Source organism: Bombina bombina, chromosome 5 (assembly GCF_027579735.1).
Source record: "Bombina bombina isolate aBomBom1 chromosome 5, aBomBom1.pri, whole genome shotgun sequence".
Taxonomy (NCBI): Eukaryota; Metazoa; Chordata; class Amphibia; order Anura; family Bombinatoridae; genus Bombina; species Bombina bombina.
The window spans coordinates 46,084,689-46,098,194 of NC_069503.1; positions in this window are offsets into that span (position 1 = coordinate 46,084,689).

Genomic DNA, 13,506 nt, shown 5'->3' on the forward strand with positions numbered 1-13,506 from the left:
GACAAACCACAACCTTACAAATATATTATAATCATGTTTTCCATTATTTATATCAAAGAGCAGCACTCACACAAATGTTAAATAAGAGTTGCTTATATGTAATTTAAATCTAATAATACAGTATTGATATTGTACTTTCTACAGATCCTCACTGTCAGACATTTTGTATTTACTAAAAATAAAATGTGTAACAAAAACCACACACAAATAGTGATAATAATACCGACCAATATGTAGTACCAACCAATATGTAGTAATATATCCAACGTGAAAAGAGTCTTTAATGGAGACAATACCACAAATACAAATAGTGATAATAATACAGACCAATATGTAGTACCGACCAATATGTAGTAATATAGCCAACGTGAAAAGAGTCTTTAATGATGACAATACCATAAATACAAATAGTGATAATAATACAGACCAATATGTAGTACCGACCAATATGTAGTAATATATCCAACGTGAAAAGAGTCTTTAATGGAGACAGTAGCACAAATACAAATAGTGATAATAATACAGACCAATATGTAGTACCGACCAATATGTAGTAATATATCCAACGTGAAAAGAGTCTTTAATGGAGACAGTAGCACAAATACAAATAGTCCGTACGATGTTCCTCAGAAGGAAGAGAAAGAAACACATCATAGCATAATACTGTGTAATCTTCACTCCCCAGATAGAAGGCAGACCCAGAATACTCACATTAGTAAGAGCTTCAACAGCTCAAGATAATCAGGTTTATTGTGCAGACCCCAGGCAGACTGGATACAGACACAGACAAATGCTTAAAGCAAATGTACAATTTATTAATAACAAAAGCTAAAGTTCTTGCAGATCATTAAGGGTAACAGGAACAAACATACACAGATACTATGCGTGTGATAGTCCGTTGTTACAGACCGTATGAAGCTACACACTGTATCTGTAGTCTTTCTGTACTGGATAGGTACCCACCTTGTGACCAATTTGTACAATGCTTAAAAGACTCTACATTTTGTATTTTTCATGTGCTCCACCCCAGTCCTTTAAATTCTCTTGGTCAGTAGTGAGTTGTCTTAAATCACACTGCAAGGGGGGGGGATTCAGAGAGGCAGGCTCTAAAATGTTAACTTTTAATTGTTTTCTAGGACAGAGATAAGAAAAGGAAGCCTTTGTGTTTACATAGATTGATAACATAATGAGATATGATCTCTCATCAAGCTCAGCCCATTTAAAATGTTCATAAAGTATATAATAACAAAATCAACAGATGCAAACTAACAATACAATTAGTGATGAACCAAAATGGAAATTCTGGACCAAAACCGAACCCGAAAATCCGGGATGCACTTGGCCGAAAATTGAAACCGAAACCGATACCGAAAATTTATTTTTTCAAATTATTTTCAAATTTATTTTTATTTTTTTTGCATAATTAGACTATTTAATGAAAAGCCTAGACTTTTATTGAAAGTAACACACTAAAATTGGACAAAAAATATCTTAAAACAATAATATGCTACACAATAATTTTACCCCCCCCCCCCCCCAAAAAAAAAACAGGCAAAAAATGATAATGCCATATCCGGCCAAAATGTTTCTGCGGCCAAAATTTTGGTGCATCCCTAAATACAATGTAATAAAATTTACTATGAATTTCTAAAGAGCAGTAGATTTATTTCTGACATTTTGTTCTGCACCTGTGTCATGTGACAGCGATCAGCCAATAACAGACTCATATCTGTATATAATATAAACTCGTGCACATGCTAAGTAGAAGCTGGCGCCACATAACCTGTATTTTATAAACATTGTGTACAATTTGTTCTGCACCTGTATCATGTGACAGTGATCAGCCAATAACAGACTCATATCTGTATATAATATAAACTTGTGCACATGCTAAGTAGCAGCTGGTGCCACATAACCTGTATTTTATAAACATTGTGTACAATTTGTTCTGCACCTGTATCATGTGACAGCGATCAGCCAATAACAGACTCATATCTGTATATAATATAAACTCGTGCACATGCTAAATAGCAGCTGGCGCCACATAACCTGTATCATGTGACAGCGATCAGACAATAACAGACTCATATCTGTATATAATATAAACTCGTGCACATGCCAAGTAGCAGCTGGCGCCACATAACCTATATCATGTGACAGCGATCAGCCAATAACAGACTCATATCTGTATATAATATAAACTCGTGCACATGCCAAGTAGCAGCTGGCGCCACATAGCCTGTATTTTATAAACATTGTCAAAAATTTGATAATGGAAATAAATCTTAAACAGCTATTTTATATAAAAATAAACCTAAGGTGAAATATCCCATACATTTTATACTCTTTTATACACTGTTATAAAAAGTCATTAGAAACACATTACAAGGAACAGCAAAGTCACAATTAAACTTTCATGATTTAAATTTAATAAACTTTCTATTTACTTCTATTATTGAATCTGATTTGTTACATTGGAGACCTTTGTGACAAAGCTTACAATGCACTATAGTGCGCTCGCTGCCGATTAGTGGCTGCACATCCAAACCTCTTGTCATTGGCTCACCTGATATGATCAGCTAGCTCCCAGTAGTGCATCGCTGCTGCTTCCATAAAGGATACCAGAAGAATGAAGCAAATTTAATAATAGAAGTAAATTGGAAGCCAAATGTACAGGACACTGTCCCTTTAAGTCTGTGATCATGTGACATAAACAGCAGCAGCTGAAGGTGCAGAATACACTTACTAAGGTCTTTACTAACAACAAGAATCAGTCACAGATCAGTGGGATAAACGTTCTGATGATAAACAGGTGCAGCTAATAGAAATAAGAAATGTATTATAAAATAACCTCATTAGAAATAAAATAATATGCAGATCACAAGATATTTATCATTAGATCAGTAAATGTGATGAGACTGATACAACAGGGCCATAAGCTGAGTGATATTTATTACTGGAGCAAATAGCAGCTTCAAAATCATTTTAAACCCTTAACGACTGTGAGGTGCCCTGTTAAGGGATTGTCTGTCTGTAATAGAGCGAGTCTTGCTGCACTATTAGACCCTCCTACACTCTTGCTAAAATAGCGCAGTTTCACAGCTGGCAGCGAGACCGCACTATTAAAAAAACACCCCCATAGAAAGACCAGCGGCGTCATCAAGAGATTAAATGGAAAATTGTTAATCTTGGCTCTACAGGTAATTATAAACCTTTAGGGAAATACAGGATTCTGGTTGGCTGATACTTAAGAATCTGTTGCTCATTGGATAACAGGAACAACCCCCACAAATGTATTATTGGACAGAGCTCCTAAAGCTTGAAAATATGGTTTGGTTCTGCTACAAATTAATTTTACAGAATGTTATAAATCATTATGTATTAAATTAGCCTATTTAAATGAAAGAACTAACCATTAAATTAATTAACACAGCATGAAAAAAATAGAAGACAAATCAAATAAACGCAGTGGCATTTTATATAAATTCAGTTTCTTATATGAAGTTAAATATTTTATCTTTATCATAACAAAATACAGAACACTATTTTCTCATCATTATATAAAACACAACAGTGTGAGGCTGTTAATAAAGATTTATGTCAGGTTTTGCACATTACCGTTTAGCAGAAGCTCTGTAAGTATGAAGTCTCTCTGGTTCCTCCTGTGATATCACTAAGTGTTACACAGATATTTATACTAATGTGGGAGTGTCACCTTTCTCTGTGTGACTCACATGAGTACAACTTGTCAGTTGGGAGACAATGAGAGGGTCACACCTGGGCTTTTGTTCTCATATAGATGTCTATTGTCCCCTCTGTGGTGTCACATGAATACAGAGTCCCTGCCTCCCCCTCAGGGTGTGATTATCATATGGATAAGCAAGGAGGAAACAAACTGTTTATTTAAATGTGAGAGATTTTTCTGTTGTGTCTTAAAATATCTCAGGATACAGCATTATATTATGTTTTAATTGATGGACATTGTTATTTTAATATAACTTAGTTTCAAACAGATGTATAATATTAACATGTTATTAGATACATATGAGATACAATGCTGAGTATTTCAATACTAATATTTTTACTCTTATTTGTTCACTAACTGTTTATCTAATCTCCCTTATTAATCTTTCTAGCATAAATTATATTTTTTCTGAGTATATTTTATTCTACACATATAAATTGCTGTACCCTGCAACTAACTGTGCGATTTTTGTTTTCATTGTGCTATATTTTATATGTAACATTTATTTCCATACATATGCATATAATATATACATGTACACAAACCATATTGCTCTAAAAAAATTAATCTAAATCCATACTTTGTATTAGCCTAAAATCTAAAACTAAAGTTTCATATAAAATGTTAAGGGTTAGATTACAAGTGGAGCTATTTTGCATTTTTTTTTTTTAAATCATTTATTTATTCAGGCCATTAGTGTGGAAAAAGAAAAGAACAAATTCAACATGTGAAAACATTTCAAGCACCACGCAGGGCGTTGTCATGGTAAACAAGATAAGAAAAAAACATATTAGATACCATAATACAAAATTATGACCATTTATATCACGTCTAGCCATATTTATCCAAAATAAAAATACAATAGATCTGATTGTCCACACGTCAAGCCAATTATATTATCACTATATACAAAGAGCAGAAAAAAAGGTAAAGTAAAAAAGAAAAAGCAGCGAAAAGAGGAAAGAAAAAAAAAAAAAAAAGCCCCTCTACATAGTTTGCTCTGAACCTCCTCCCCCCGACTCTCTCAAAATCCTAATTAAGCTTCCAAAGCCTTTATTTAATGGATAAAATAAAATTATGCTTATTATATATCTCTGTAATTCCTAATCCATTCTGCCGGGAAATCGCCTGATAATACTAGATCACAATAACTATCTGAACTTAAAAATGGATATGAAATAGAATTTTGAGCTTCTACCGGATATGTCTTAATTATGGGTAACCATCTAACTAGGAATTTCTTGACTTCTCTTTCACTTGCTTCTTTCAGCTGAAAAGATTAAAAAATTATTTGCGTCTGTACCTCTTTAATAAATACTGAAAAACCCGGCATTTTTTTGGCTTTCCAGTTCTTTAAGATAAGTTGTCAGACAACAAGAAGAATGATTACATTTAGACTTTTTCTCTGTAGGTATACCTCCGAACAACTATGATCAAAAAAAAATATACTATCTGCATCTAACTGCAAGTTAGTTTCATATAAATTATTAAGCCAAAAAACAACCTTTTTTCAGAACTGATCAATCTTTGGACAGGAAACAAACATGTGTGAGATATCTGCATTTACATAAAGACAACGTGGACAAAAGAAATTTTGCCGTCGAAAATTTTTAGATAATTTCAGTGGTGTGAAGTAATAATTATTAATTAACTTGATATGACTTTCTTTCCAACTCATTGGTATTCTAGCCTTATTAACAGTTTTACAACTGTCTTTTATTTTACCTTGATCAGGCTCTGTTATCACTAATCCCCATTTTAAGTTCAAATTTCCCAGGAGAGAATCACTTTGTTTGGCCAGCATAATACTATATAGTAGTGAGATTGAAGGTGCCTTGACTTTAGATATGATACAAGATTTTAACACAGACCATGCGATCATCTCACTGCCACTCCACTTCTTGCTCTTTATAAAATGGTGAATTTGGAGATGCGCCTATAAGCTAATAGTAGGTAGATCAAATTTCCTCCTTAAATTATCAAACTTTATTAATTGCCTCTCTTCTTTAAGCAGTTGATAGACTGCAATAAGCCCTTTAGAAGCCCAACTTCTAAATACCTTCTGATTAGTACCCGGAGAAAACTCTGGGTTACCGAGTATTGGCAAATACTCTGAAAAAGAATAATCTACTCCGGTTAAAGTACACAACCCCTGCCAAGCAAGAATTATGTTCCTGACTGAGATTAGCGTCTTAATATTACTAGGGATCTTTTGGATTTGAATATGCAATAATGCTTTGAGAGACCAGGGGGAAACCATAACGCTTTCAATTTCCGATGACGAAAACCAATTTGTTTCAGCCAGCCAATCTAGGGCAATTTTACCTAGTGCAGCCAAATTATAAAATTTAATATTAGGTAGTGCTAGACCGGCACATTCGCGTGTTTGCATTAATTTTTCAATTGCGATTCGCGATTTTTTCTTACCATGCCAGATAAAATGAGAAAAGTTTGAATATACTTTCTGTAAATCAGATTTCGTCAATATTAGAGGGAGGTTCTGAAAAGGGAAGAGAATACACGAGAAGATAATTGTCTTAATAAGACTAACCTTAGCAGATATTGATAGGCGAAATACTTCCCACGCCTTCAAATCTACTTGGATTTTCTGTAGTACAGGACAAAAATTCAATTCATACCATTTTCTTGGGTTTTTATGTAAGAAGATCCCTAAGTATCTTAATACTTCAACTTCCTTGAATACAACATTAGTTGCCCTACTACTAGTTTTATAGATCCACATTAATTCGCTTTTACTATAATTCACTTTGTACCCAGAAAATGAACCAAAGAACTCCAAAGAGTCCAGTACTACCGGGATGGATTTATGTGTGTTATATAGACACAATAACAGATCATCCGCGTACAAAAGTGTCTTAATAGAGTTTTTACCAATAGTAATTCCTTCTAAAACTTCCCTTAGCCATATGGCGAGGGGTTCCAAAGCCAGATTGAAAAGAAGGGGAGATAATGGGCAACCTTGCCTGGTACCCTTCTGTAGTCTTATTCCGGGTGTTAAATTATCATTAATCAAAATAAAAGAAATAGGAGACTGATATAAGTTACGAACAAACTGTACAAATTGGTTCTTAAACCCAAATTTGTCAAGAGTTTGAAATAAATACACCCATTCTATGGAGTCAAATGCTTTGACCGCGTCCAAAGTCAATAATGCAATATCCTGTTTAAAATATTTATTAATGTCCTTATTTAAGTTCCAGATATAATCTATTAAAGTAGTTACTTTCCGCATATTTTTCGCAGAATTTCTTGAAACCAAGAAACCCGTCTGATCCTGATGAATAACTTTATCCAGACATGTCATAAGTCTTGCTGCCAGAATAGATGTCAATATTTTGTAATCTACGTTAAGTACCGATATTGGTCTATATGAGGCCGGATCTTCTAAATCTTTACCTTTTTTGGGAATTAACGAAATATAGGCTGCTGAAAAGTAATTTGAAATTGAACGATTATCCATAAAATAGCTATTATATAACTTTTCTAGAACTGGTTTTACTTCTTCTACCAGTATTTTATAGTATTCCGCAGGAAGAAAATCTGGACCAGCTGCTTTATTCAGCTTAACTTTATAGATTGCTTCCTCTATCTCCTTTGATGAGATGGGAGCATTCAACTTATCTAGCAGTTCGTCTGCCACTTGCGGAAGTTTTATTTGGGACCAGAATTTCTCTTGATTCTGACTATGATTACTGGTCGATGAATATATATTCTGATAATATATAAAAAAAATCTTTCTAATATCAGATAAATCAGTATATCTATTATCCTGATCTTTAATTACCAAAATGTAGTTCTTTTTTTTCCAATATCGGATTATGTTTGCAAGATGTTTAGCGGAACATCCATAATACCCTTTATAGCGTAGGTTTAATTTAGTCTCTTCCTGTACCGATTTCTGTTTAAAAAATATCTCCCTTTCCGATCTAGCCCGGGAATACCTCTCCCAATGTGTGCTAGAGGGGTCCATTATGTACTCCTTATAACTATTTTTAACTTGTTTAGCTAATTGCACTTCTCTCTTACACTCCTTCCTTTTCATTTTACACATATAAGCCTTTATTTCACCCCTTAAAAAAGCATTAGAAGCTTCCCAAAAAAATTCAATGTTCTGAAGATAAGAGATATTGTTTGTACAATAGTCTTTCCACTTCTGTTTTAACCATAGAGTAAATTTTATATTTTTATACATATATCGCGGAAAGACAAAGTTAAAATTACCCCTTGATAGATTTATATCTGAATGAAATGACAGTGAGACAATCGCATGGTCTGAAACAATAATCTCACCAATTTCAGCCTCCATTTCATGCAAAGATAAAGATTCAGTAATTAAAATAAAATCAATCCTGGAAAATGTCTTAAATGTTTTAGATTCACATGTGAATATACGCTGGTCGGGGTTATGAAGTCTCCATATATCATTTAATTTTAACTGGTGACAGAACTTTCCCATATACTTAGCTTGTTTATTATACATCGCCAAATTATTTTTTGAGAGTCTGTCAATCACTGGGCAAAGTGAAAGATTGAAGTCTCCTCCTATTATCATTTTATCTGCTGCAAATGGCAGGAGTTTAGCCTTCAATTTTTCCCAAAATAATTTAGAAAAAGTATTTGGTGCATAGATGTTACATAGAACCAGTTTAATACCATTAATTAATATTTGAACAATCATAAATCTTGCCTCTAAATCTAATTCACTCTGAATTATTTGGTTTGTTAAATTTTTACTTAACATTAAAGCTACTCCGGATTTCCTCACAGTGCATGGAGTTGCAATCACTTCCCCGACCCATCTAGCACGTAACTTAGGGATCTCTGAACTTCTTAGAGTTTCTTGTAGAAATACGATACTTGGATTCTGAGATCCTAATTTTTTAATTATAAGCTTCCGTTTAGCAGGGTTAATTATGCCACCCACATTCCATGAAAGAATCTTTAAATTCCCAATAAAGTTAGTCATTTAAACCAACTAGATAAAATTTTAATCGTATCCTTAGACTTTATATATAAAAAGGAGGTAATCCATACCGCGTTTTAGACTCGAAGTCCATAAAAAACGCACATTGCATACCTAATTGCAGGTCTGGGTTATAAAAAATGGGGAGAAGAGCCGGTCGGGGTAAAAGGGAGAGCGGGGGAAAAAAAAGGAGAAGAAGAGAAGAAAAGGAGAAGAAAAAATAAAATAAAAAAAAAATAAAATAAAAAAATAAATTAAAAAAAAAACCAAAATAGAACAGGGGTAGATACAAAGAACATATAACCATAGTAACAAGAGCACTCCCATTTCATTATAGCTCCATCTAGATTAACAAGTTGTTTCCTAACTAATTTTTATTTATCCCTCTTTAGAGTTGATGTATTCTTTAACTTTATCTGCTTCAGAGAAAACTTTCTTGACACCATTATCATCTACCACAATCTTAGCAGGATAGATCAATCGTGCATTCATTCCTTTTTTAAACATTACTGTACAAAGGGGAGCCATGACTTTTCTTTTTTGTACTGTCTCATAGGAGAAATCTTGAAATAGTAGTATCTTCTTATCATGGATACTAAATGATTCAAATTTCCTGTATAATCTCAACATTTCAACTTTATCTTGAAACCTCAAAAGTTTAAATATACATACCCTATCTTTACTTATACCATTCTCAGAATCTCTCTTAGTTCCTAATCTATGGGCTCTCTCTATAGATAAGGGTAAAGATTGTGTGGGAAACCCTAAAGCTTGGGGTAAAGTTGAAGAAGTGAACTCAATCAAATTATTATATTCTGCTGTTTCAGGGATTCCTAAAATTCTAATATTATTGCGTCTAGAGCGATCTTCTTGCTCTTCTAGACGCAATTCAATACTTTTAATCTTAGACTGTTGTTTAGCTAACATGGATTCCTGTTTATTTATTAGGTCTTCCATATCAGAAATCCTACTTTCCGCCTCTGCCATTCTAGTGGCGAATTGTTTTACCTCTGTATTGAGGGTATTGAGTTCAGTTGAAATAGTGTTTAACTCCTTTTTAATCATTTCAAATTGAGGTGAAAAGAGGTTACTAAGTTGAAGTACTAAGGATTGATTATCAGTGTTAATAACTGGGGATTCAGAAGAGCTGGAGCTCATATCTAATACCTTGCTCTTTTTATCTTTGGATTTAGCAGGCATTTTTGTATGGGGTTGGTTAACCTGCGTGAAGTATTTTTCCATAAGCAAAAGTGGAAAATAGTGCTGCAAAAAAATAGCAAAAATAGTGTGCAAATAAACTGTGATCAAATATTTCTGAATGTGCTTCTAGGTGTAAAACAAAGTTGTTGGGTTTTTTTTTTTTTTTTCTTACCTCTATTTTTTATTTTTATTTTTCCTTTCTTTTTCTTGGTTTTATATTTTTATTTTTTTATTTTTATTATTTCCTTAATTGAGATGTGTGTATAGATTACAGGGACACTTAATTAAGTGACCATATGTGTGCTTTCAAATAGTGTTATTTGTGATTATTTTAGTTCCTGATAAGAGAGGGGAACCTATCCAGAGCTTTTCCTTCACTAAGAAGGGAGAGAAAAAAAAAGAAACCAACTGTAAAAGTGAGAGAAACAACCCTATACAATTATTCCATACAAAGAGACAAGTATGCAGCTACCTTTACCCAATATATACCCAGCACTGTACTTATGTGAACAAATATGGAAGTTATTAACACCAATAAATGCAAATCCTGATAACCAGCTAGAGTCTTTCTTTTTTAAATAACTCCCCCTTTTTTTCCCTTTTGATTCCAAACTATTTCAGACTACTTCAATGATATAATATAGCTCAGATGACAGAAAAACTCAACACAGTCCACAGGATGATCCCAGCAAACTGCCAACCATAATTACAGCCTTGATATCTTCCATGAATATAATCTCAATAGTGTTTAGAGTCCCAGTATTTCTTCCAGGATAAAAAAAAAAGCAAAAGAACTTATTAACCAAGTATAGCAGTTATACTCCCTTCTTCTTATTATGAGCACACATGCAAGTACTTGCAGGGTATCCCCTTTATCCTTTTATTCCTTTCTTTATGCTTTTATATATAATATATAAGGGAAGGTCTTTTTAAAAGTCCCCTTGTACTCCTTTTTTGTTTTCTTGGGGCTCAAGTTACAGCCAAATATGTCCCCCGGCGAAATAGCAGCAGAAGAAAAAAAAAGAAAATCCCACTTAAATAAAAAATTGCATACCAGTAGTCATAGGAATCGCAAGGCCGGCAACCATCTTATGTGTATCAAAGTTTACTTTTTACATTACCAGGCTTCCAGATGCACCTTGTACCCTGGACTGGGAAGACAGATCCCCTGCGTTCTGGTTCAGTATCCTCGACAGCCTCAATTTCTGCAGCACTGTGTTCATGTGTACTGGCGCCACTCCACTGCGTCTCCGGTGAAGGGCCGACAGAGGAAAGGTGGTCTCACAAAATCCCTCCGCGGCTGTTTTGCCTCGGTCCTATGGATACCTCCGCAGAGGCAAGCAGCTCCGACCCACTTCGCCCTACCAGGAGGGCATAAGTACTCCTTTCTCCCTGGCGTCTGCCCCGGTATCTAACCCAGCTGTTCCACCAGAGGCAAGAGGCTGTGAGGTAAAAAGTCCACAAAACCGGTTCAGACTAGTCCTCGGTCTTACGTGCGATTCGTGAGGTCTTACTACTGAGCACGGGTAGCAATGGCATTGCCAATTTAGCACTTCCGCCGCCGATCTCTATGCAGCAGTATTGGGCCCAAAAGCCGGCGTGGAAATGGCCGCGGGCAAGCTCGTTCAGGAGGGAGGGTTGCGGTATCTTACTTCATCCCTCAAAGCCGCTGGTACCAAGACAGCGTGCGTGAGAGCTCCTCCTCTTCCATATTTTGCATTTTAGCTATAGTAAAAACACTGCTAGAATTGTTATTTCTGCGCTAGTCAGATTGCACTGGTATTACAAGATCAAAGTAAACAGTTTTTTCTCTAGCAGTAACCCGACTAGAGTGGAAAATCTGAAGTTAGAATATCACGTGCGCGTTCATGTATTCCCTATAGAAGTCAATGGAGAAAAAAAAAGTTGAAAAAACACCTGACTATCTTGAAAAGAACATAGCATATTCTCATTAGCGATAACCCAACAAGAATATAGGCATATTTTATATTCCAATGTACTTTACATAAAGGAATATGTTCTATTTATACATAAATATTTATACATATATATGATGGTTTATTAAACAAATATATATTTATACCAATATATATATAGATGAGTATATAAAGATAAAGATATATATAGGAATATCTATTTATAAATACATAGAATATATTCTGATATGTACAGAACATTGGAATGTGAAATATTTACAGAAAAACATAGTTAAAACCTTTATTTGTGTGTACATATATATGTGTTAATATGTGTATATATATATTTGTAAATACATATACACAAATAAACACATCCTGCCAAATGACCTGTTTTTTGTGGTAACTATACTCTAAGTCTCTCTTTTGGTATGTGCCTGTAGTGTGTGAAATGTTATGTATTTTCTTTGCTGATATCTTGTCTTTAGCTATGTTATGCTCAAACCTTGTAAATACCTGAGATCATTTCTAATTGTATAAGATCACTAATGGAATAACTCCAGCCTCCTCCAAATTATATTGTCTGTTTTTTAACTTATCTCACCCTGAATCAAATTTTCCCAATTGGCCTTTTGACTGTCTTTGATCATGTCATTAACTAATTTATTGCAATCAGCTGAATGCTCTGGCCTTTAAATGTGTTACTGCTATGGGGTATCATTGCAGATAGCAGTATTGTAACATCACCTGTTCAAATCCCTTAAGTTAACATTTATAAGTAAGGCACAAATAATTATACAAGAATTAAGTGAACATCTATAAGTGAGGCACAAAGAATTATACAAGAATTAAGTGAATATCTATAAGTGATACACAAAGAATTATACAAGAATTAAGTGAACATCTATAAGTGATACACAAAGAATTATACAAGAATTAAGTGAACATCTATAAGTGAGGCACAAAGAATTATACAGGAATTAAGTGAACATCTATAAGTGAGGCACTAAGAATTATACAAGAATTAAGTGAACATCTATAAGTGAGGCACTAAGAATTATACAAGAATTAAGTGAACATCTATAAGTGAGGCACTAAGAATTATACAAGAATTAAGTGAACATCTATAAGTGAGACACAAATAATTATACAAGAATTAAGTGAATATCTATAAGTGAGGCACTAAGAATTATACAAGAATTAAGTGAACATCTATAAGTGAGGCACTAAGAATTATACAAGAATTAAGTGAACATCTATACGTGAGGCACTAAGAATTATACAAGAATTAAGTGAACATCTATAAGTGAGGCACAAAGCATTTTATAAGAATTAAGTGAACATCTATAAGTGAGGCACAAAGCATTATATAAGAATTAAGTGAACATCTATAAGTGAGACACAAATAATTATACAAGAATTGAGTGAACATCTATAAGTGAGGCACTAAGAATTATACAAGAATTAAGTGAACATCTATAAGTGAGGCACAAAGAATTATATATGAATTAAGTGAACATCTATAAGTGAGGCACAAAGAATTATACAAGAATTAAGTGAACATCTATAAGTGAGGCACAAAGAATTATACAAGAATTAAGTGAACATCTATAAGTGATACACAAAGAATTATACAAGAATTAAGTGAACATCTATAAGTG